General features: G+C 34.7%; 1 pseudogene across 1 annotated transcript; it reads right to left on the minus strand.

Moving 5' to 3' along the window:
• Positions 1-8703: 8703 nt before the first annotated feature.
• Positions 8704-10284, minus strand: LOC105523279 (annotated as a pseudogene). The gene has a single exon (XR_001003572.1). The product of XR_001003572.1 is annotated as a protein SET pseudogene (transcript).
• Positions 10285-26141: the final 15857 nt, after the last annotated feature.

Consider the following 26141-nt stretch of genomic DNA (forward strand, 5'->3'; position numbering starts at 1 on the left):
AAAGTTGGAATAATTGGCCAGTTCTGCAAATGTGCAGGCATTCATGTAAGGACAGAAAGACTGCAAAATTTCAGGGAAATATGACGCCACTAAAAGAAACCAACAAAGATCCAGTATTGGACCAAGGAGAACTGAAGACCTATGAAATGCTTGAATAAAAATTCAGAATAAATAATTCTCTTAAGGAAATTCAATGAATCACACAAATGCAGATAGAAAACTAAATAAAGTTTGGAAGACAATCCAAGAACAAAATATAAAATTTGACAAAGAAAGAGAAAACGTTTTAAAAACGTAAATCTCAGAAATAAAAAATGTGATAATCAAACTGAAAAACTAATTAGAAAACTTCAAAAGCAGAGTTGCTCAAACAGAGAAAAGAATCAATGACCTCTAAGACGGAACATATAAAATTACTCCATCAGATAAGCAAAAATGGAAAAAGAATCAGAAAGCATAAAGAAGTCTTATGAGATTTATGGGAGAACATCAAGTGAACAGACATCCACATAATAGGAGTTTCCCAAGTAAATTAGTCAGAAAAATATTTGGAAATTGTAATTAAAAATATGATGCTGAAAATTTATCAATCCTGGAAAAGGAAACAGCATCCAGGTACAGAAAGCTCAGTAGTTACCAATCAAATTCAGCCTCAAGAGAAAATACACAAGACACATCATAATCAAACCTTTCAAAATCAAAGATAAAAAAAAAAAATAGCAAGAGCAGCAATAGAAAAGACGCACATCACATTCAATGAAGTTCCAGTACAGCTTTCAGAATATTTCTTAACAGAAACACTGGAGAGAGCAGGATAATATATTCCAGGGGCTGAAGGGAAAACAACAATGACAACAGCAACTTACAACCAAGAATACCATACCCAGAAAAGCTAGCCTTCTAACTCAAAAGAGAGACTTTCCCAGGCAAACAAAAGCTGAGGGAATTCATCTATGCCAGATTTCTTGTAATAAATGTTAAAGAGAGTTCTTAAATTTGAAAGAAAGTGATGCTAAAATATAACTAGTAAATATCTGAAGGTAAGAAACTCACTTGAAAAAGTAACAATTACAGACACATTCAGAATAATCTAAGGATGTAATTGTGGTGTGTAAACCACTTTTATTTTAAGAATGAAGATTAAAGGGCAAAACTATTAAAGACGTTAATAACTACAACAATTTGTTAAGAAATAAGCAATATGAAATTATACAAATTGAAACATCCTAAAGTCAAAATGATGAGCGAGGAATGGCGTTAAATTGTAGAGCTTATTTCTGTCACTTTTATTTGAGATCAAAGTTAAGTTGTTGTTAGTTTAAAATGAACTATTATGACAAGAATATTTTATTTGTAAGCCTCATGGTAATCACAGAGCAAAAAACCATAATAGGTACCTTAAAAGTTAACAACGCAGAATCAAAACTAGAGACAAAATCACTTAACCAGAAAGGAAGATAGTGAAAGATAAAAAAGAAGAAAAAATGTACAAGACAATCAGAAAACAAGTAAAACAAGTGGCAGTAATAAAGCCTACCTATAAGGTCACTAATAACCTTGAATGGAAATGAATTAAACTATTCATTTAAAAGTCATAGATTGAATGGATTGGAAAAACAAGAGCCAACCGTATGTGGTTTATAAGAGCTTCAATTCACCTATGAAGACATGAGTGACAACAAATGAAGGAATGGAAACAGATATTCCACAAAAATGGAAACCGAGAGAGCATCTTAGCCATGCTTATATCAGGTAAATAAACTTTAACCTAAGAACAATAAGGGAATACAAAGAAGACCATTATATAATGATAAATAGGTTAATACAGCAAGAAAATATAACAATTATAAATATATATGCACAGAACAGAAGAGTACCCAAATATGTAAACCAATATTAATAGGCCTAAAGGGAAAGAGTGACTATAATACAATAAATTACAGGATTTCAATCTAGACCATCTAGATAGAAAAACAACAAAGAAACACTGAATTTTAAATTCTAGACCAAATGTACTTAACAGATATTTATATAACATTCCATCCAACAGCTGTAGAATACAGATTTTTTTCTTCAATAGTACATGGAAGTTTCCCCAGGATAGACCATATGTTAGCTCACAAAACAAGTCTTAACACATTTTCAAAAATTGGAATCACATCACGTATCTTTTCTGACCACAATAGAATAAAACTACAAATCAATAACAAAAGAAATATTATAAGCTGTATAAGTTTATGTAAATTAGATAATATACTTCTGAACAAAAAAAATGGGTCAATGAAAAAAATAAAATTTAAGAAATCATCATGTGAAAGGAAAACAGAAACATGACATAACAAAACCTATGGGATATAGCAAATGAGCTCAAAAAGGAATGTTTATAGGAATAAATTCCTACATAGAAAAGTAGAAAGATCTCAAAGAACTTAACATTACACCTCAGGGGAACTAGAAAAGTAAGAAAAAAAACAAAACCCAAAATTAGCAGGAGGAAAGACATAACAAAAATCAGAGCAAAAATATACAAAATAGGGATAAAAAACCACATACAAAATATCAAAGAGTTTTTAAAAAGATAAAAAAAACAACAAACTGTTATCTACAATAAGAAACAAGGAGAGAAGACTTAAATAAAACCAGAGATTAAAATGGAGACATTACAACTTATATGATAGAAAAACGTAAAATCGTTAGAAAAACAACTGTGAACAACTATATGCCAACAAATTGAAATATCTAGAAGAAATGGATAAATATCTGGACACATACAACCTACCAAGATTGAACTATGTAGAAATAGAAAACCAAAACAGACTAGTAAAGAGTAATAAGTCAATGGGTACAAAGTTACAGTTAGACAGGAAGAATAAATTATAGTGTTTATTACACAATAGGTTGACTACAGGAAATAACAACATAGTGTATATTTCCAGATAGCTAGAAGAGAAGATTTTGAACATTATCACTACAAGGGAATGATAAATGTATAAAGTGATAGATACAGTAATTACCCAGATTTGATAATTATGCAATATACACCTGCATTGAAACATCACACTGTACCCCACAAATTTGTACAACTTCATGTATCAATTACAAATAAAAATTAATGAATAACAAAATACGTCCACAACGGCATCTAGACTGGTGTTTGATCAAGCAATTATGCACTGTAATCCAGTGACAGTGATGCATAATATTAGCCATGACAGTTACATTGAGCCTGAGCTGTTAAGCTGTAATGTCCTGTACATTCCTCTTTTTTTCCATATCAGCCCTGGGGATCACATGACTAGCTTCAAGACGGAGCAGGGATATCTACTCCTCATTGTTTTCTGTTTGTTTGTTTGCTTCCTTTTAAATAGACTTTATTTCTAAAACACTTAGATTCACAGCAAAATTCAGCAGAAAATACAGAGAGTTCCCATTAACTCCAGGCCCACACATGCATGCACACACAGCCTTGCCCACTATGAACATCTTTCACCAGAGTCATACATTTGTTGTGGTTGATGAACCTACATTGACACATCATTTTTACCTAAAGCCCATAGTTTATATTAGGGGTCACTGTTGCTGCTGGACATTCTGTGGATTTTGACCAGCCTCTAATAACTTCTATCTATGATTATAGTGTCATAAAGAATAGTACCCTGTCCTAAAAATCTTCTGTGCTCTGTTTATTCATCCCTCCTTTACCCTTAATTCCTGGCAACTTTTGATCTTTTTATTATCTCTATGCTTCTACCTTTTCCAGAATGTCATATAGTTGGAATTAGATAATATGTAATGTTTTCAGATAAGCTTCTTTTACTTAGTAGTATAAGTAATATACATTTAAGTTTTGTCCATTTTTTAATCTCTTTATAGTTCATTTCTTTTTAGTACTGAATAATGCCCCATTGCATGGATGTACCACAGTTTATTTACCCGTCGACCTAGTTGGTTGCCTCTAAGTTTGGTGATCACAAATAATGTTGTTGCAAACATTTGTGTGCATGTTTTAGTACAAAAATTGAGCTTTAAAAAGTCAGAAACAACCCTTTCTTATCATAGGCACTGAGTTTTGAGTTTTGGAGGCAGGTTTGTTGTAGCCACTAGAATTAATTATATTTAATAGAACTGGGCATTAATTACATTGAAAATTCTTGCTCAGCACCTGATTTTACAAAGGAATTTCAATCCTACAAACCTATCTTCAAAAAAAGAAATTTGCCTTTAATCAACAATGCAATACATTTCACCCTTTACCAATACTTTTATGCCTCAATTATTTATTGTTCATTGTCTTTTAAAGCCTAAGTTAATGTCAGAAGACATACTTTTTTTTGTTTGTTTGTTGAAATGATTCTCCTGCCTCAGCCCCCCGAGTAGCTGGGATTACAGGTGCCCGCCACCATGTCCAGCTAATTTTTTTGTATTTTCAGTAGAGACAGGCTTTCACCATGTTGGCCAGACTAGCCTTGAACTCCTGACCTCAGGTGATCTGCCCAGCTCAGCCTCCCAAAGTGCTGGGATTACAGGTGTGAGCCGTCGTGGCTGGCCGCAGAAGACGTAAATTTATCTAGATCCTGAAGTCTTAGCCTATTATCTATAAATAAGTCTTAAGGAAGATATGAATCCCCTAAAATATTATGCAAAGTTTCATGGTGGTGTACATACATGTCTCTTGTTTTGGAGACTGTTCACTTATTTCATCAAAGTTCTCAAAGGTTTCTATAACCAAAGAAATTTCAAAATAATTATCTTAGGAATTCTGACTAGATTTTAATCCTTGAATCACAAAGCAGGGTATCAAATGTATATAGCAGAATCTTACGGTACTTACTCTCTAGAAAAATACTTCCATTTTTGAGCTCTATTTGCTTCCTATTTACATCTCTATTTATTCCCAACTCAATGGGGACTGTTTGAATTGAATTGTCTCTTAGTGGTACATATGCCTTCATTGGTGGATACCATAAAAAAAATCTTGTCAACTATTCTTACATGTGCCATATTAATATCCTTCAGATCACAGCATCTCTCTGCATAGTGTAAATGAAGACTTGCATGAGATTTAAATATCTGTAAAGCTTACTTTGGTTAAGATATTTTTATGTACTTTTACGATTTCACCTCAAAAAGTAGAAAGTCATATTTTTATACAGCGATTGCATGGCTACCTTTTTATATTGGCCATGTCCTTCTATTTTCGCTTAAAAAATTACAAGTCATGGTTTTTAAACTATTTATACCAAGGAGATGTGTGTGTGTGTGTGTGTGTGTGTGTGTGTACATAATCTATTAAATAAATAACATACAAACATACAAAAATGTAAGCCATTCTTTAATGTAATCCACTTAAAATCTTTAGGCATATACAAATGACAGATGTTTCTTATGAAGTTGCTATACAGTAAATGCCAGTACATGGGAATTAGATTAAATAGTTTTCATGTTGTTTTCTAATAAGAAAATTTATTGAGTTTATTATCAAATAAATAAACGCATCAGTAGAAAACTTCAGGTAAAATAAAAGCAGACTCTATGAATTTATTGCTTACCAACTAGAGGTAAAGATGGCATCTATCCATCAGTTGAATTTGGTTACATTGACCTGAATAAGCTGTAATAAAATAAGAAGATAGATATAGATATAGATATGTAGATGTATATCCTTTGCATGTGAAAATGTTCAACAAGGCATTTGAACAAGGCTTAAACAAAAATACTTTAGGAAATTATGCCAAATCCCAAGCATAAAACATAACGGTTGTGTGACCTTCTATAATATGTGTGATGTAGCTTGTATCATTTATTTGGAAAAGTGCTTCATATTCAAAATTTTTAAATCCATCAATGTTGCCAGTCATGGTGTTTGTATAACGATGTAAGTATGAAACCCTTCGACTTTGCCCTCAAGTAATTCAATCTTGTAGAGAAGGCATATGTAAAGAAACAAACACAATGCTTGGTGAGAGGTAATCAATAAATGTCTTAAACATATTGCCGCAGCAGCACAGACGAGAAATGCAAGGTGACCAAGTATATAACTCTTTCTAGTGATTGGAAAGTCAGGTAAGGATTCATGGAAACAGAATATCCGATGAAAGTTTTAAATGATAGGTAAATGTCCCCTATCTGTCATTATTTATAATTTAAGGCACTACAATTTTTATGCTTTCTTACCCAACCTTCCAAATACATACATATGGATATTTTATCAGATGGATAAAATTATGAAGGTTTTGAGAAATGCACAATTATAGCTGAAATCTTTAGGATAGTAGTGTCTTCAAAATACCAGCTAAGCTAGAGGTACATACTCAAGTTTCAGTAGTACCTGTAATAGCCTCTACGATAACTTGCTTCTCTGTTTCTGATAATATGCCTTTAAAAACAATGTCCTTTAGGGTTCAATGGACCATGAAATAGTTTCTGCAGAAGTACCCCTGGTGCCAGCACTGAGACAAACATTCATTTTGGCTGTCAGCTATAAGAACTTGGAAGAAATGAAGCACATTTATTATGTACTGATACATTCTGACTAGATAATCCTTTTTAGTTGGAGGCACTATAAAAGCCGTTTAGATTACAGTTGGTGAAACAGTAAAAAATAAAATTCAGTTGAGCTGCAACAGTTTTGCTTCCAATTTCACAGCTGAATAATTTCCTTTATAAACCTTTATTAAAAAGTTTTGCTGGCAATGAGTATATTATAAATAAATAATTTATAATATAGTAAAGTTAGATAAATCAATGAACCTTCAAAATGACAATTTTCTATGTTTTCAAAATGTGATAGTTGTAACCGTTATATGTTCCATGGTTCAGTTAAGTAGCTTAATTAATAAGGATTCACGTTTTTATTAGCATGAAGGTGGAATTACAGTTAAATTTTTAAAAACTTTTTTTAAAAGAAATGCTAAATAAACATCATTTGTGTTTATAACAGTGGAAAATAAATGCTAAATATTGACTTTTCAGTATTCTGAAATATTGAAATAATTAACTATTTCCCGTTTACCCACAATCTTTAAGTAAGTGATAAGTGTTATTAGAAGGTAAATAAAAGACGATTAGATTAGCTTTTTAAGAGTAAAGTGTGGATTAACTTTTCAGGAGTTGAGTGTAGATATTTTAAACACAGTAAAGTAACAGGTTGACCTGATTTTCATCTTTTAAAAGAAAGAGAGACACATTTAGTTGTACTTTGTATTATAGGAGGTATTTTAGACATTTGCTAACCTGTTATGTTTTTAAATGGAAACTTCTTTGTCATTGCAGCACTATTCACAATAGCAAAGATATGGAATCAACCTAAATGTCCATCAATGAAAGACTGGATACAGAAAATGTGGTACATGTATACAATGGAATACTATGCAGCTGTAAACAAGAATGGGATCATGTCCTTTGCAGGGACATGGATGGAGCTGGAGGCCATAATCCTTAGCAAACTAACACAGGAACAGAAAACCAATGTCACATGTTCTCACATACAAGTGAGAGCTAAAGGGTAAGAACACATGGAAACATAAAGGGGAACAACAAACGCTGGTGTCTTTCAGAGGGTGGAAGGTGGGAAGATGGAAGGACCAGAAAAAAAAATAACTAATGGGTACTAGGCTTACTACCTGTGTGATGCAATAATCTGTACAACAAAACCCCATGACACAAGTTTACCTAGGCAACAAACCTGCACTTGTACTCTTCAACTTAAAATAAAAGTTTAAAAAGTGAATGGTTGATTAAAGGCAATATTTGTCATCTCTCTTCCTGATTTGAAGCACCTTAGAATCACACCCTGTGCTACGTTTATTCCAGTCGTGTGTGAAAGAGCAATGGAGCTTAGAATGGCACCCAGGTACTCTGATCTGAAATGAGTAACGTACACGTGTTTCCACCTCGACTCCCCCTCCTTCTCTGCCTCTCTCCTTCTCTTTCTCACTGTCCCTCTCCTCTGTCCTCATCACTTCTCTCCACACTCTTAGATATGACTGGATCATCGCATCAACTCCTCTGACTGATCATCCAGCCTTCCTCTTATAGGGAAGGACATTTGTGATCACACCCGGCCTTGGGTCCACACGGCTAATCCAGGATAATCCTCTCATCTCAGAATCCTTAACCTAATCACATCTGAAAAATCCCTTTTAACATTCAGGGTAACATATGTACAAGTTTTTTGGACTAGAATGTGGACATCTTCGAGTGCTATTATTTCAATTGTCACACATATATAAAAGGAAAAATAGAAGTGAAATATGTTAATTATTTTTTAGCAAAATTTTCATATGCAGAGGTTACTTTTAAAATGCTTACTTATAGGAAATATAAAAATTAAATACTGTTCAATAACATATTACAAAGTAAACACCTGAGGCATGACACACATAAAAATGAAATATTGCTTAGAAAAATCAAAAAGTTCCTCTTATGCCATCTCTGATGTATCTAAATCTATTCTTCCTCCTTCCGTCCCCAAAGTAGCCACTTTTCTGACTTATAAGACTGTTTCATAGTTTTGTCTGTTATGAATTTTATAGAAATTGAATAATATAGCATGAGTATGTGTATAGCTTCTTTGGCTTAAAATTATGTTTTTGAAATTAATATATTTTATGTGTGAGCTGTAGTTTAATTCATTTTCATCACAATACAATATTCCATTGATAGAATATAGCATATTTTATTTATCTGTTCTTTTTTTTATCATTAGGAGAGAATTTATTTTTAAAAGTGTCATCTTAAACTGCAAGGATGTCTGTCAAATATCACAATTAAATATGCCAAAGGAGAAGCCATGTTGTCAAAATGCCCACTTAACCCACCCAAACATCTCAAAACCACCCTTTGCTGACCTTCTATAACCCCATTTTTTTAAGTTTTTTTTTTTTTTTTAATAAGAGAAAGTAGACAGATACATGTTGGTAAATGCTAACTGTCCATATTCACATAGAGACACAGTGTACTCTCTGAGCCCAATATACAGAGAAAGGAGGAAAAAAGCTAGAATTCTATGCACTACTACACAGGGGCCTAGCACCCTCCAGCAGAGAGAAGGGAGCAGGATTTTCTTTTTTCTCACAGAGCTCGGTGGTGTTGATTCCATACAGTTTTTGTTGAGACAGGAAGGGATAAAAATGAACTTCGAACAGAAAGGGGTAGAGACTCTTTTCCCATTGTATTCTGCTCAAGGTATTTCCCCCCAAATAAATTGAGAACCATGCAGTAGAGAAAAGAGACCTCAAGAACAGGGCGACTGAGCACAAGAGGAAAAAAAAAAAAAAGAAAAGACTGCAACTTGCTCCCAGGGACTGGAGGAAATTTAAAAAAAGGAAGGTTGGAATCCATCAGTGTTCTATTAGTCGTCTTCTCCTTCATCCTCCTCTCCTTCCTCTCCTTCATCATCATCTTCATCTTCTTCACCTTCATCCTCATCCCCTTCTTCATCAATATCTTCTAATCCTTCCTCCTCTTCATCATCATCATGATCTTCTTCTCCTTCTCCTTATTCATCATCCATATCAGGAACCAAGTAGTACTGCAATGGGTTCGGCCAAATATCATCTTTGATGACCTCTCCTAACTCATCAGCACCTGCATCAGAATGGTCAGTAAACCAGGTAAAGAAGCTCTGTGGTTCCTCATGCTGCCTCTTCCTGCTGGCTTTATTCTGCGTTTGACTTGAACGTTTCGTCAAATCCTTTCCAGATTTCCATTCTATTTCTGTGGACTTTGAAGATGGATCACCACTCTCATTCAGATGAAATTCTTTGGAGAGAACTTTATTTTCAAAGTAAGGATTTTCATCAAAATAAATATCTATTCTGTAACCTGATTTAATATCTTCAAATTCTGTCACTTCAACTCTGGTCGAATAATACAGTGCCTCTTCGTCTTCCTCCCCAAGCAGTACAGTAACTTGTGGATGGTTGACAAATGTTGTTACCCAAAAATTTGGGATTTTGGCGATCAATTCTGACCTCTTCTGAAAAAATGGTTGACGGAGTTTGTTATATTTCTGTTCTACTTTCAAAATCTCCTCACTGGCTTGTTCATTAAGTCTGTCTATTTCATTTTGTACTTCATCAATGTGTTCAATTACTTCTTGCTGTTCTTTTTCTCCCTTCTTCGGCAAGCCTGCAGAGGCCGATGTCTCCTCCGGTCCCAGAGCAGGCGGTGGTCTTGGTTTCTTCTTTTGAGGCCGGAGTGGAGACTGGCGTTTAGGGGCCATGCTGTTAGGGAAGTCCTAGAACCAGACCACGAGTCTCCTCACCCGTCCGGAAGCAGGCTGAACACCTATTTATCTGTTCTATAGTGGATGAACATTTTGGTTATTTTCTGTTTGAGAATATTATAAGTAATGCTTTTTTGAATAGTTAATTACGTGTTTCCTGGGGCAGAGGTATACATGTTTATGGAATATACACTTAGGGGTGAAAAAGCATGGTCATTGTCCATAAGTATATTCAATTTCAAGTGACACTGTCATGCGAATTTTTTTGTTTGTTTGTTTGTTTGTTTGAGAGGGAGTCTCGCTCTGTCGCCCAGGCTGGAGTGCAGTGGCCGGATCTCAGCTCACTGCAAACTCCGCCTCCCGGTTTGACGCCATCCTCCTGCCTCAGCCTCCCAAGTGGCTGGGACTACAGATGCCCGCCACCACGCCCGGCTAATTTTTTGTATTTTTAGTAGAGACGAGGTTTCACCATGTTAGCCAGGATGGTCTGGATCTCCTGGCCTGGTGATCCGCCCACCTCAGCCTCCCAAAGTGCTGGGATTACAGGTGTGAGCCACCTGCACTGGGTCTCTGTCATGCTAATTGCTAAAGTGATTAAAATATTTTTACTGACATAAATAGTTTTTGAAAGTTTTGTTTATTTTCTTCGCATTTTGTTATAAGTTTTATCAGTCTTTTTCAACTTACACATTGTGGTGTGTGTGTAATAGTGTTCCCAATTAAACTAGTATTGTATTTAAATTGGCATTTATTTTATTACTAACGGATGAGCACTTAAGCATATTTTCAGAATTTTTACTGGCTTTTTGAATATCTTTTTTGTGAAGGGTCTACTCAAGTATTTTGCCCATTTTTCTATTCAATTGTGTGTGTGTTTTAGTTTCATTTGTGGAAGTTGTTTTATGAATTCTGGATCTTAGTCCTCTGTTAATTACATGGATTGCAAATGTTTTGTCCCCTACTGTGTCTTACCTCTGTGTACTCTTAATTATGTTTTCTGATTAATGAACATTTTTAATTGTTTAATGTTTATCAATATTTTAATGATTTTTTGGTTTATTTCAATTGGAATACCTTTCTCTATGCCAAATTCATAAATATAAAGTCTTAGAATTTTAAAAAAATGTAATTTTCCACTTTTACTTAGGTCTATATTCTGCCTAGAATTGATTTGCTATGTGAGTGGGATCAAGTTATTCATAAGGATACCTATTAGGCCCAGCACCATTTATTTGAATCCATGAAAATGATATATTCCTCCATTTTTTTTTAGTTATTTAATTATTTCCTTTAAAATGTTCTCTCTGTTGAGGTCTTATAATATGTTCAGTAAGATATAAGGTAGTTTTCCCCATAGAATTGCCCTGTATTCCATTAAGAGCACTGCTAATACACCATTTCTTAAAAGAGTATGCTACTTTTCTCTATCCAAGGCCCTGACAATCATTACATTATGCAAGACCGGATGGAAGTACAAGGCCATGTTAAATCCAAACTGCTACATGGTCTGTGGAGATTAAAAGATATTATCTGTTTTTAGATATTAACATGTGAAAAAATTTATGTTACAAAATTGGTAAAATTTGTAATACAGAATGTAAATGTTCTTTACTTCTTTTCCCACTAACAATAGTTAGCATTAACTATGTACTGGTTAGTCTTTCAAATTTCAACCTCTGTATATTCTCTAATATTTGATATAATTTTTAATAATTACACAAAATGTATTGTGTAATACATAGGTTCTTTTACAATTTACTTCACTTGGATAATTTTTGGAGCTTATTCATGTGATTATGTGTGTATAGATAAATGCAATTCACTTTTAAAAGGCAATTATAATGTTTTATTACATGTATATATTTATAATCATAGTTTTTATGATGGGTATTATATATTTTTATTTATAAATTCTCTTTAGAACAGTTTCAGTTCTCCCACTATGTAAAATTACAAAATTAGAATACATGGAGCAGTTATTTGAAACTTTTGAATGGTAGGTAGCAGCTTGTGGGTGGGGGAAGAACACCAGAATTTGAAGTACCATGGGGCCAATGGTGAGTTTACCACTTCCCCCATAGTATCCTTCTGCCCAAATCTCAGAAATGAACTGGGGTTCAGAGCACTCCAGCAGAAGCCCCTCCAATTCTGGCTCGAGGAAGGAGTCTCTACAAGCCCTGAGATATTGTAGAAATCTTTTTATTTCCTCTGTCCCTTTACACCCAAGCCCTAGGCAATCCCGTGGAAGTACCCAATAATAGCTCTGAAGGAGAGGAACTTTTCTCTCTGTTCAATAGAGCAGCTGTTCCAGGAGGGAAGGTCCATTCCCTATTACTTTTTACTCACTGTGTTCTATCACTGAATGATTGGTTTTTACTAAAATGACCACAGTAATATTTCAGGTCCGACTTGTTTTTTCAGAAAGCCACTCCCTTCAAGAGGTGGAATTTATTTTTTCTACCCTTAAACCTGGGGCAGGACAGGGTTTCCTGATCGCCTCTACAAACAGAATGTAGGGTAAGTAATGCTGCATTACTACAGAAGCTATATCATAAAAGAGGATGTGACTTTGGCTTATTTCTGTCTTTCTAATAGATTTCCCTGGAGCCCATTCATTATACCGTGGAAGAAGCTCATTCTAGTCCACAGAGAGAGACAACATTCTAGTCCTCACACAGAAAGGAATGGAGATCTCCAGCAAAGGGTCAATATACATTTCCAGGTAAGTGAATGAATGAGCTTTCACATCATTCCAGATTCCAGTCCCCGCCCTTTGTGTCTTTCAGATGAGACCTGAGACATCATGATACAAAGACAATCTTCTCCTCTATGTTCTGTTCAAATCCCTTACCCAGAGAGTCGGTGAGTATCACATTACTGATTTGTGGGTAATTTGATGATTTTTTTTTTTTTTTTTTTTGCCGTCGTAGTATAGTATGTGCAATGCACAATTCCTTTCTCTGAAATAATTTAGCTTTTTGGACATTAAGGTATAGGTGGGATTATTATCAATGCCTTCTTTTACTCCTAACTTTTCTAGTAATGATGTTCTAAACTTTCAAAGAAACTTAAGTAAGTAAATACCACTGGGCATGGTGGTGCAAGCCTGTATTGCCCCCTGCTACTTGAGAGGCCAAGGTGGAAGGACAGCTTGAGCCTGGAGTTGGAGGCCAGCCTGGGCAACATAGTGAGGCCTCGTCTTTAAAATTTTTTTTTAACAAAAGAAAATCTCAAATGAGGCTTATAGTAAATGTTATAATTATCTAGATTCCATAAGGGAGAAATGATTGTGAGCTATGTTACTTGTGGAAAAAATAAGCATTCTAATCGAATGGAGAAAAGCATTGAACACGTTTTGCTCATAAGTTTTGTCTCAGAGAAGACCTTGAGAAATTTTGGAAAAAATAATTATTTTGGTTTCTTACATCTGTTTCTTTTGGTTTTTCCAAAAAATTCTAAAACAATTAGGCATTCTTGTTATAATTAGAACACAGACCATCATTTTAAAATGCTTATTTTAGCAAGAGGAAAACTTTCCAAACTAAGATACAGTCAAACATTCACTATAAATGAAATCATGTGGAGAAAGAGACAGGAACTTTAAAATAATGAATTGTATAATTGTATAATTCAGGACAAACTGTTCTTGAATCTATGTCATACACACACACACACACCCCTATATATGTATATACATATATATATACATATATACACACCTATATATACATATATGTATATATATACACCTTATATATGTATATATAGGTGTGTGTATATATATTGATATTAACTATGCTTTAAGGATAGCCTGAATAATTCTGGTTTAAAATGGTATAGAAAACATATATTTTTCTGGTCTCTTACCCTGAAACCAGCTGAATACACTGGTAAAACAAGACAAATCAAAGCAAAACCAATAACAATAAAACAAAACTATAGCTTTAATGAAGCTAGAAATTTGGCACAATCTTGGCTACTGTAGCACTGGAAGGGGTGCTGATTGCCCAGTAGAGCTCCTAGAACATTGCTTTAGCCCTTTTTGGTACTTACCACAGAAACAGAAGTTGTGGAGCTAAAAGAAGAAACTTTCAATCATGTCAGCTTTGCCAAAAGCAGGCTGTAAATATGTTAGATTTTTGTGTAGTGGTGGTCAAGTAAGGCATTGTTACAGAATAAAACAAAATGGTGACTAAGTTTTTTTCCCTGAAAACCAAGGAGACCCCCTGTTAGCCAGGAACAATATAATCAGTCTTCTCTGTTGAAGACTTCCATTTCAAGGTGGAATCTTGAGCATATGCTGAAACCTTCGCCTTGCTCAAAACACATAGACATTATAGAATAAAAACATAGAACCCAATACTTAACTCGAATTAAGAAAGGAAAAAATCTTTGTGGACCAGAATAGAAGAAACCATACCCAGAGGCAGGCTGTATGCAAGGGTGTTGGGACCAGACTCTGGGATTATTATGACAGTCTTGGATCGCATGGCTCACAAATTGTGAGAGTGGAGGGAAGCGTCTGTGGGACATACAGGAGGTAGATAGGCCATCATTACATATGCAAACAGCAAAGGAGGAAACAAGGAAAATAAACAAGTTATAGAAAAAAGCCACATGAAAAATGCTATAACCTCCAAACTGATGAAAATTATTATCAAACATTTTTTCTTTAAATCAAAAAAGTCAACTAAAATTGTCTCAGAGAAACACATGCTAATGGGGAAATACAGGCAATATAACAAAATATCCAAGTCACATCAAAAGACATGGAGAGTGGTTACTCTTTTGTATATTAAAAAATACAAAACAATACCACAGGTGTTATGTGTGTGTGTGTTCACTTGTGTGAGTGTGTGTTGTGTGATAAAATGTTATAAAAGAACAGATGCATGGGCTAAATATATTAGGATAGTTGTAAAGGTGTGTTCTGTAGAAGGAAGAAATAAAGGAAGTTGGAATGAGATGATGAAATCGGGAACTTCACACGAATACATATATATGTATATTCACACACACATTTAAATTCTAAGCAATATAAAATGTGCTAGCATTTGTTAATTATGGAGGATAAGTCCATATCCCTTACACTGTTATGCTATTATTTTGTTATTTTTTTTCAAAAGGAAAACTACTGTGACAAGTATTATTCATCCCAAAATGGTAGGTTTAATTCAATATTAGAATGTTGATTAACATTAGTAAACATATTAATCAGTACTAGAAACAAAAATATTATTTTCATATTTAACAAAAAAGGTATTTGGTGAAATTAAACTTCATTCTGATAAAAATTCCTAATGAAATATGAAAATATATGGACTTAGATAACATCATTAACCAGTATCTTGGGTACTAATGAAATTTGAAATTTTCCCTTTATTTACAAGAATAAGACAAGGGAGATCTCTATTGTCAATTTTATTTAATGTTTTCCTGTAGGTGACAGGACTGAAACTGAAAAGTAAAATAAATGTGTGGCTAAAAACCAAAGAAGGATTTACAAAATTCTCAACATTTTCAGATGACATGATTTTATACCTGAAACTCAAAAAGAATTGACAGAAAATCTAGCATAAACAGTTAGAGAACTCAATAATAGCTCATTATAAGATTAATACAAAAGAAAATGCCTTTGGAATTCATTTGAAGGTCAGAAAATCAAAGAAATGTCTCTCATAAAAATTGCCACTCTTTAATAATGCTAAATCTCTGCCTTCCCTTCATGGATCCAAAATCAAAATGATAAGAACAAAGAATATGCGTTCATGTTCACTGTAGTGCCCTCTGTTGACAACACTGTACTGAGTTTATAGCATATAATTGTAAACATTTAAAGAATGATTGAAAAAGAGTGATTATTGAATGACGATCCTCTCATTTTTTCATACTTATGTAATTACATTACTTAAACACATTATATAAAAGACTTCTTTATATAGCTTCCTCTCAAAACCTTTCTCCTATATTTCTGTGCTTCTTATAGATAGAGGATTGTGTAATCCATTCGCTCAGGCTGCTAGAAATTTTAGGGTTTTAATTATCATTCTCATCAGGGATTTCTATGTATACATAGTTAATATGTCTATATTTATCTTTATCTGTCTATATCTATATATAATCTATCTCTCTAGTTTTTCCTTTCTCTTTCTCTTTTCCTCTCCTACACTCCAACTAATTTTTCACTTAAGCAGTATTGATGACTATTGGATTTTTGAGACCATATATTTACCATATATGGTCCCTCTGTTCTATTTATCCCTCTGGGTGGTCGCCTCTCTCCAACATGATAGCAGGGGCAGGGCAACCTTCATGCAGCAAGAGGCCTGATTTGCTGGGATTTACATTCACTCAGAGGAGACACCAAGAGAGTGAATTGCTACATTTTCCCAGATGTGGTTTCTTTTAGGTAGAGATGTCAACTAGTTAGTAGAACACGTGAGGGACCTACGTATTGCTATGTGGTTATTGGAATATAGGACTTATTGATCACATTGACAGACCATGGTGGGATAAGCAATGAGGGTGCTATATCCCATATGTTCTCAAATATATATTTTTAGATTTATATTTACACAAAAGCTAAGGACTCTGTCTTTCCTCTTTTTATTTTAATGAGGCTTATACAACTTAGTCTTTCTGGACTCATTCTATTCCCTGTGCTGTCCAATAATGTAGCGTATTTCTACACCTAGACCGGGCATGCACATTCATCTCCATGTAACTGAATCATGAAGCTTTGTGCAGTGGTTTTACCTTGTAGTTAGGTTTTGCCTTCTAGTCTATCCTGTTTAGCATCTACACAGTTTCTCCTTGGTGATAATCTTAGTGCTAGCTTGTTTTCTTTTAGGCATGTACTATCCATACAATGCTAAGTGATCAAAATTATCCAAACAAACATTAGTAAATAAACATTTACTAATGATTATAATAGGCATCAGCTGGATTTAACATCACATATTTAAAAATTGTTTTTGTTCTTTGTTTCTAGGTTTTGATGAAAGCTTTTTCCTGTTGTTTATGTAATCTTAGATTTCCTTTTATAATTTATTTTATTTCTAGCATTTTATCTCCTTCATATGTTTTCAAATAATGTAAAAACAAATAAAATGGCCAAATTATCATCCTTCCTAAACCAGCTTTCTTTACAAATTTTTCATCTGCTATTAAATATACTGATGCTTTTTTAGTTACCCAGATTTAAAAAGCCATACTCACATTTAGTTGTTTACCTGGGAAGCTGTCAAATAATGTAGATTCTATTTCTGCAATGTTTTCTTTTTCCATTTTCCTTTATGTTACCCAAGTTCAAGATCTTAAGGTTTTGACTGGAGACATTTTAAGCCAACCAACATAGCATTGCTAGATTGTTCTTCCTAATGGATGGGTTTATTCATATCATTTAGGTTCTCAGAACTCTAATAACTGCTTATTGCTGACAAATTAATGACAAGGACTTTTGATAAAGAAGGTTTTCTAGTTTATTCTTAATTACTTCTTGAAGCATATCACTCCCTCTTGAAGCATATCACTCCCTACCTTTGATAGATAATCCAAAATGCTTTATTCACTGTATTTCAGATTACCCTGTATATTTTTAGCTCCACCATTTTGCTTGTGCTACTTTTATTCCTAGAATGCTGTATACCATATGTTCTTTTGAAAAAGCACATTTGTCCTTCAAAGCCCTTCTCAAATGCCTCCTCTGTAATGTAGCTTCTCCTGCATGGACTGTGTCTCAACTAGATATTGATGAAAAGAAAAACGTTAGCTTTTCTCTTTGTGCTCTTCTTATGGCTTGAGTCGATGTATTACTAGTAATTGATAACAAAGTAATATGATTATGTTCTACAACCATTCTCAAGGAAGGCCCTTTTGGTGAAGAGTGTTGATCTTTGACTCAGATTTCCTTGAATCCTTTTTATGGTTTCTGCCCTCTCCTTTCCTCTGCTACTCCCTCCTTGGTTTGCTTTCTCTTCCAACAGCCAGAATTTGCAACTCTTTACCAGAAGAGTGCCCCGGAGCTACTGGAGCCTGCTTTTCCTAAGGTATCAGAGAGCTGTAAGTCTCTCTGAGTTATATCCTATGGGAGAAGCCTTTAGCCAATGATCAAACTGATGCTAGAGTACCAAAGTCCAACTCCCCAGCTCAGAGCAACTCAGATGTTAAACTGCAGTTTTCTCACAGGATCAGGCTGAAACTGCCTTTTGCAGGACTTTGCCTGTACTTTGCTTGGTTTCACTTCTCTGTCCTGCTTCCTCCATCCCCCTACCAGTTTTCCCTGGGAATTCTTCTTTAACAAATAATTACAGCCAAATAGATGCTCATCTCACGGTCTGCTTCTGGGGAGTGTGCCTTAAGTCTGCCCCATGAAAGTCACCCAAGTTGTTTCTCCATTTATTGTAACTTGATATAACTAGGGGGATAAGTTGAATTGTTTAAGTTTGCAAATATCAAGTGCAAAATACTACTACCCTAGTATTCTGAAGAAGTTCTAATGTACAGTTGCTTTTGGCTGAGCTTTAAAACTCCCTATGGGAGTTTAAAAGAGGCTTTTGAAGGAGAAAAGGTTAACATTTATCATTTATATTTGTGATAACTGTAGGTAGACGTGCTTACCCATGTAAGCGTATTGTTATAATGAATATGTTGGAATTGGCTGTAGTGTGTGCCCCTGGCTTGAAGAGTTTGAATTCCCTTGGGCTATTAGAGTCTGGAATTTGATTAGTGTGGGCTGCAGTCTAGTCCCTTATCAGCTATTTCTGTAACACATCAATTCGGTGTCATTCAGCAATGCCTTTCCTGGGAAATAATTCTGGCAATCTGGTCTATTTTACATTTATCAAATAATTGTTTGCAGCCCAGTCTTGGTGGATTTTCCACTGAAATGCTCCATATTTTCTTCTTGACAAGCTTCATCTCACTTTCTGTTAAGTTGTGATAAGCAGTCAGTGTCTGGCTAAGAGGCCATGAATTGTTGTATTTTCAGTAGAGAGGGCTCTATCAAAATATCCACAATAAAGAATGGAGTTTGCAGAGAACCTTTAAATTCTATCATTCTCAGAGATCGTATGGATACTGCTAAGTCAGTCTCCATTATTTTCATTACCTTGTTCTTGAAATCAAGTATTTCTGTTTTATTTCTCTTCATAATTCTTATTGTCTTTAACAAAATGCCCAGTTACAAGATATCTGTACAACAGAGGAGAGCAATACTGTCAGGCATATCATTTTGTCAGTTACCTGCATTACATTACACATTCACAGCACTGTTTTTGTTTGCCCCACATTTGTCATTTCATAGTTTGCTTTCCAGACTGACAATTATTCTGACTTTTTGGATTTTCTTGCTTTTTTTAATTCTAAAATGACTTGAGTTCTTTTTTACTGTTACAAACTATCTTCCCTTCCAATAGGAATTTTACTCATGTTTGCAAACCAGCAGTTATAACTAGGAGAGTCAAAATCAAAGGCTTTTGCTCTTTATACAAATACAAAATGAACTGAAATGACATAGCGATTTGTAAAATATTAATTTATTATAATTTATAATAGTTACGTTTTCATGTGCAAAAATATTCAGTTGCCAGTTAATACCATTTTTCCTGACTACTTTGATACTTTTGAAGAATACATTTTGTATTCTTTAGTAAGGTGTAACAGTTAAGCAAGTATCATACTAATTTTCACTGCTTAGTATAGCCTTAGGAGGATGTAACCCAGAGAGAACGTTCTGCTTCTGATATAATAGCCTTGGGAGAAAGTGGAAAGCTCAGTTAAACATTGGTGTTTTAGTCTGTTCAGCGTGCTATAAAAAAATACTATAAAATTGTGTAGCCTATAAACGACAGAAATGTATTTCTCACAGTTTTGGAGTCTGAGAAATCCCCGATCAAGGCAATGGCAGAGTTGGCGTCTGGTGAGGGCATGCTTTCTCATAGATCGTGCCCTCTCACTGTGTCTTCACATGGTGGAAGGGGCTAGGGAACTCTGAGAGATATCTTTTATAGGAACACAAATTCCAGTCATGAGGGTTCTGCCTTCGTAACTTTATCACCTTCTGTAAGACTCCACCTCCTAATATTGTCATCGAGGAGTTTAGGATTTTAACATGAATTTTGGAGGGACACAAACATTCAGACTGAGGCAACTGTTTTTTTCTATAAAGAATTGAAATTGGGGTGGGTGTGGGGGTAATACTTTAACACTCGAGCTCTGCTTATGGAGATATGTCAGTATGTAGTTATGTGTAAACATTTGCTTTAAAATGCCACCCTGAAACCCAATACTACCACTCTAGTCCTACCAATGGGAGAATGATGAGAATGATGAAGGTCCAGTTAGTTCAGCCATAAGTTAAAACATCTCTAGAGAAGAATCTAAGAGCCCAGACCCCTAAGAGCCTTCATATGGAAGTCAGTGGTGCCACTGCTATGTTTCTGTGCTTTATATACCTCCTTGTGCATCTCATTCTGAGATCTTGTAACTTCATTAGCTCTGCCCACATGGTAACTGAATTAAACTTGGCCTTCTTTACTATTTTGCATAAGAGATGCAATCCCACTCAGCGTTGTTTGAATTTAGCAATCTTACTCTTGACTCGAAGTACGTCATATGGAATCACAGACTTCCCTGAAAAAGTCTCAGTCATATCAATACCATCAACCTTGATACTCTCCTGCCTTTCAAAGCCCCCACACTTCCTCCTAGTTACTCACCTGCTTCATGGAGCACTCTGGACGGTATATCTTTGTTCGTTGTTCTACTGCACTTTCTTATGGGACCCACTGGCGTCCCCATTCTCTAGTGCCCAGGCATGTCTGCCTGACTAAACCTGTCTGAAATGCCGACAAAGGCATTTTTTTCCATTCTAGTTAATAAAATTAACTGCTTTATGGTATGATACATGCTGGAAACCAGCCATGAACAGAGTTACGTGCCAGCACAAAAGAAACAGCAATTCTTAATCAGGAGTGGGGAAGATCAAATAGAGTCTTCTAAAAGGAGATTATTATGAAATGATACTAAAATGATGAGGATGATTTAGGGATCTAACTGATGAACAGAGGATAGGAGAGAATATTCTGTAATTTTTTTAAAAAAGCAGTCTAGGCCAGGCACAGTGGTTCACGCCTGTAATTCCAGCACTTTGGGAGGCCAAAGCGGGTGGATCACTTGAGGTTGGGAGTTCAAGACCAGCCTGACCAACATGGAGAAACCCTGTCTCTACTAAAATTACAAAATTAGCCTGGCGTGGTGGTGCATGCCTGTAATCCCAGCTACTCGAGAGGCTGAAGCAGGAGAATCGCTTGAACCCGGGTGGCAGAGGTTGTGGTGAGCTGAGATCGTACCATTGCACTCTAGCCTGGGCAACAAGAGCGAAACTCGGTCTCAAAATAAAAAATAAACAAACAAATAAATAAATAGCTTTCTAGATGTAGACTCCTCCTGAAAAATAAGACACTCATAATCATATGTTGGTTCTCATTAGAAATAGATCCTGAGTTGGAGATTTGCTGTGGAAGGTTTATTGGGAAGAGCTGCCAGGAATAATATCACTAAGGAGAGAAGGAAGCAGGACTGGGCAGAGGGAAAAGTTGAAGTGGGATGACATTGCAGCAGAAGCCTCAGGAGATTGCTCAAAGCCTAGGGCTGGATGCCCTTCAGAGTTGTTCCTGATCAAGGCAAATGGGGTCAGCCTCTGTATAAGCACGCTGACCTGCCATGTTATGTGGACTGCCTCTGAGGAGAGAGCATTATTATATGAGCAGGGCAATTCCCTTCCAGAGAGCAATGACCGAAGACAGCACAGAGAACAAGACCCAAACTCCTGAAAGGAATCTGGGTGGCCCACCCAAGTATGAATTACACTTATGGTAGAGCTCAGACACTCGTTAGTTGTCAACTTTGACTGCGAATACCAGCTGTGTTCCTTTTGCTCTGACTAGTGAGAATGTAGGCTGTAATGTAACCATATATACTAGTAGAACTGATGGTCAGTTTTGCTAAGCATTAGAAAATTAATCATGTTCAAAAGAGCTTATGTTAATTTTCTGAACATATAACTGAAAATAATGCCTAAACACTTCATTGAAAATTAACAAGTAGAAGAAGAGACATCCTGCTCTCTTTTCCATGGCTAACAATTTTGAAAGTTTATGACAGTTGGCTGGAGGATTTTAGACTCTTCTAGGGTTAGAAAAATGGTCTAGATGATTTATTTATGATTAAACCACTGAAATTTTACCTGCCACATAATTAAATCTTACGTTAATCGAGTCTGTCACTTTTGAGAAATGCCAAATGCTAAGTGTTGCTTTTCTAATATGAATACTATTTTTAACACAGTAAGGTCACAGGTCTAAAATTATAAATAGGCCTATAATGGATTTATTAATAATGTAACACTATCAAAAGTTAATATTTTTAAACATCATGTATCCCCACTTAATTTTTTGTATCACTAAGCAGTAGATTCCTTTATATTACAGATTTCATGCTACAGTAATTGCAGTAATTAAACTTATTGAAGCTTGACTCAGTATAAAGTGTAAAGATGTATGAATAAACATAAGTCTTGTCATCTTGTCATATGAAAGATGCATACTCTTTATTTTAGAAGAGTGGGACAGTTTATTAGAAATGTTTTTTATTTTTAAATATGTATTTTGAGAAATAGAAAAAGTAAAAGGTATTTAACTAGTTGAGATAGAGTGAAAAAGTGTATTAGTTGTTCAATAAAATTTGTACTGCATGTATCCACATAAATTAAGGAGAATATTATATATAATTAATTTTATTAAATAGAAAAGCATTTGACAAAATTCAACACTCATATATAATAAAAACTGATAAAACCTAGGATAGTATAGAAGTTCTTCAGTCTTATAAAAAGTACCCCCGCCAAAAAAAAAACCTATATCAAACATTACGCTAAACAATTATACATTGCACAGTTCCTCCAAGATGAGAAACAAACAAAAAAGGATGACCATTCTCTCCTCTTGTAGCTAACATTATACTGTTGAGTCCTAATCAGGGCAATAATGCAAGAAAATAAATTCAAAGTATGGATTCTGGAAAGGAAACCACTCGAATTAATAAGTGAATTTAGTAAGCTGGCAGGGAACATGGCCAGTATATAAAAATCCAATTAAAATTTATGTTTTAAGAGTATATCATTAGAAAAAGAAATTTTAAATATATCATTTGCAATATATTAATAAATAAAAATATTAATAATTTTAATGAAACATACGTAAAACTTCTATAGTAAAAACTACAAAATGCTTTAGAGAGTTATTAAAGAAAGCCTCACCAAATGAGGTGACAATATCGGTTTTATAAACTTAAAAACTCAATATTGCTATGATATCGTTTCTCCTTGTATTAGTTTTCTAGGGCCGCATTAACAACATACCACCAAACTGGAAGGTTCAAACAATAAAAATTAGTGTCTCACATTTCTGGAGGCTAGAAATCTGAGATCAGAGGGTTCCACTTTTATGTTCACATTTCATTCTCTTCCTATGCGGATTTGTGTCCAAATTTGCCCTATTTATAGAAACACCAATCATCTCAGATTAGAATCTATGTCAATGGCCTCATCATAAATAATTACATCTACAATGACTCTATTTCCAAATAAGGTCATATCTTCAGTACTTGAGGTTAGAACATCAACATGTGAATTTTGAGGGAAAAACAATTCGATAAATAACAATTCTCAAATTTAGAAGTGATTTAAGTACAATATTAATAGAAATTCCATAAGGATTTATTTTCTTTTAGAATCAGCACACTGATTCTAAAATTTATACGGACTTTATAACAACTAAGAATAGTAAAATTCTTTAAAATAATATATATATTAACAAGCGGATACAATATGACTTTAAGACTTAATATAAATCTACAATTCTCAAAACATGTGATATTGGCTTAATTTTAGAAGAATGAATTAATGGAACAAAATAGATAGTCCAGAAATAATCTGTGTGTACAAGACAATTTATTTTTTAAATAAAGTTGCTAATGTAATTCAATGGGAAAGTTTTTTTCCAGAATTGGGTGTTTAAACAACTAGAATAATATATCTAAAACATATTTCTCAATCCCTATCACATTACATACATAAAATTAATTATTGGATTATATGCCAAAGCATAAAAGTTAAACTAGAAACATTGTGGAAGAAAACAGAAGACAACAGCTCTGCAGCCATTGGGTAGGAAACATATTTTAGAAAATATAAAACACTAAGCATAAATGTAAAACACATGCACACTTTACAGTAAAATTTCTTTAATCAAATAAATAAAAATTTTGCTTTCAAAAGACAAGGGTAATGTAAGGGTGTTGGGTGACAATAGCAAGGAATACTTCATCACAGCAAGCAGCCCAGCCTGAAAAAAATCTCTAATCAGGGTTCTCAAGAGGGACAGAACTAATAGGATCATTGTATACATGAAAGGGAATTTACTAAGAGGAATTGACTTATAATCACAAGGTAAAGTCCCATAATAGGTGGTCTGCAAGTTGAGGAGCAAGAAAACCAGTAGTGGATCAGTCCGAGTCCCAAAACCTCAAAAGTAGGGAAGCAGACAGTACAGCCTTCAGTTTGTGGCTGAAGACCTGAGATACCCTGACAAACCACTGGTGTAAGTCCAATAGTCCCGAGACAAATTATTTGGAGTCTGATGTTCGAGGGGAGAAAGATGAAGGCTGGAAGACTCAGCAAGTCTGCTCACTCCATCTTCTTCTGCCTGCTGTTTTTAGCCGTGCTGGTAGCTAAGGGGATGGTACCCACCCAGAGTAAGGGTGGGTTTACTTCTTCTAGTCCACGGACTCAAATGTTAATCTCCTCTAGCAACACCCTCACAGACACAACCAGGAACAATACTTTGCATCTTTCAGTCCAATCAAGTTGACACTTAATATTAACCATCACAGTCCCTGAGGGCCTAAGAATCCCCTTCTCTACCAAGAGGTACCAAGTTTTCCCTGGACTGGCGAAAATCCTTCTACTCCCTAAAACACCACCAGTAGGTTTGTAGTAGCACTAGTAGCATCAGATAAACCAAGCAGACCAAAATTAATTACCACACATTCTTTGAAAAGCAAACGTATGAAAGTACAACACATAAAAGAAGGCAACACAGTGTAATGTGTAAACACTTTAAAGAGAGTGAGTACCTGTGAAAATAGAAAAAATAATAATAATAAGTCCCTGGCCCCTCTAACATAATAGCCAACATGTTCACATGCAAACAAAAATTACACATCATATCAAGACTCAGAAAATAGCACTTGAATGAAAACTGATAATCAACTGATACCAACTTAAAGGTGTTTGAATTATTTGACAAGGGCCTTGCAGTAACCATCATAAAAATACTCTAAAATCAATGGTAAATTCACTCAAAGCAAACGAAAACATATATGTTCTCAACAACATAATAAAAATTAAATAAAACCATCAGATGAAGCTGATATAGTTGAAAAAATAGAAGAATAGAAATAATGAAAAACTCACTCGATTTCCTTAGTGTCGTGGAGATGACAGAGCATAGATTCTGTGAATTTATGGACAGCTCAGTAGAATTACTCTAATCTAAACAATATAGAAAAAATAGACTGAATAAGAAATAAACAGAGTTTCAGGGAGCTGTGGAACAATAAAAAAAAAAGTTCTAACATTCATATCATCAGACCCCAGAAGGAGAGGAGAAAAAGAGTGGGAGAGAAACAATATTTAAAGAAATAATGGCTTAAAACTTTTGAAATTTGCTGAAAGACATTAACCTATAGGTTCAAAATCTAAAGGAATACCACGAGAGCACACCACATTAGTACACATCTTAACTGAACTTTTGGAAATAAAGACAGAAAAACCTGACATTAGAGAGAAAAG

Source organism: Colobus angolensis, unplaced genomic scaffold, assembly GCF_000951035.1.
Source record: "Colobus angolensis palliatus isolate OR3802 unplaced genomic scaffold, Cang.pa_1.0 Scaffold46, whole genome shotgun sequence".
Lineage (NCBI taxonomy): Eukaryota > Metazoa > Chordata > Mammalia > Primates > Cercopithecidae > Colobus > Colobus angolensis.